The following is a 270-nucleotide window of genomic DNA, read 5'->3' on the forward strand; positions in this document are numbered from 1 at the left end:
CACCGACCTTCCCACACTCGGAGCAGTCGCCCACGCTGTCCCTCCTCCGGGACAACACATTCTCTAAGCCGGCCCGGCCGCACCCCCTACCCTTGATCCGAACCGCCCGCCCCCAGTTGCCACCGTCTCTGCAGAACCAGACTCCTCTGCTTAACGACCCTCCAGACCCTCCTTACATCCTCCCTTCACCCGCCCAGCCTCACGTGGGTCCCGCCTCCCAGGCCACAAATGGGACCCTTGGTCGGGGTGCCCTGGAGGCCTCAGTGGCCT

The sequence above is a fragment of the Echinops telfairi genome, unplaced genomic scaffold (assembly GCF_000313985.2).
Source record: "Echinops telfairi isolate 266 unplaced genomic scaffold, ASM31398v2 ScPeMD7_7457;HRSCAF=8495, whole genome shotgun sequence".
NCBI lineage: Eukaryota > Metazoa > Chordata > Mammalia > Afrosoricida > Tenrecidae > Echinops > Echinops telfairi.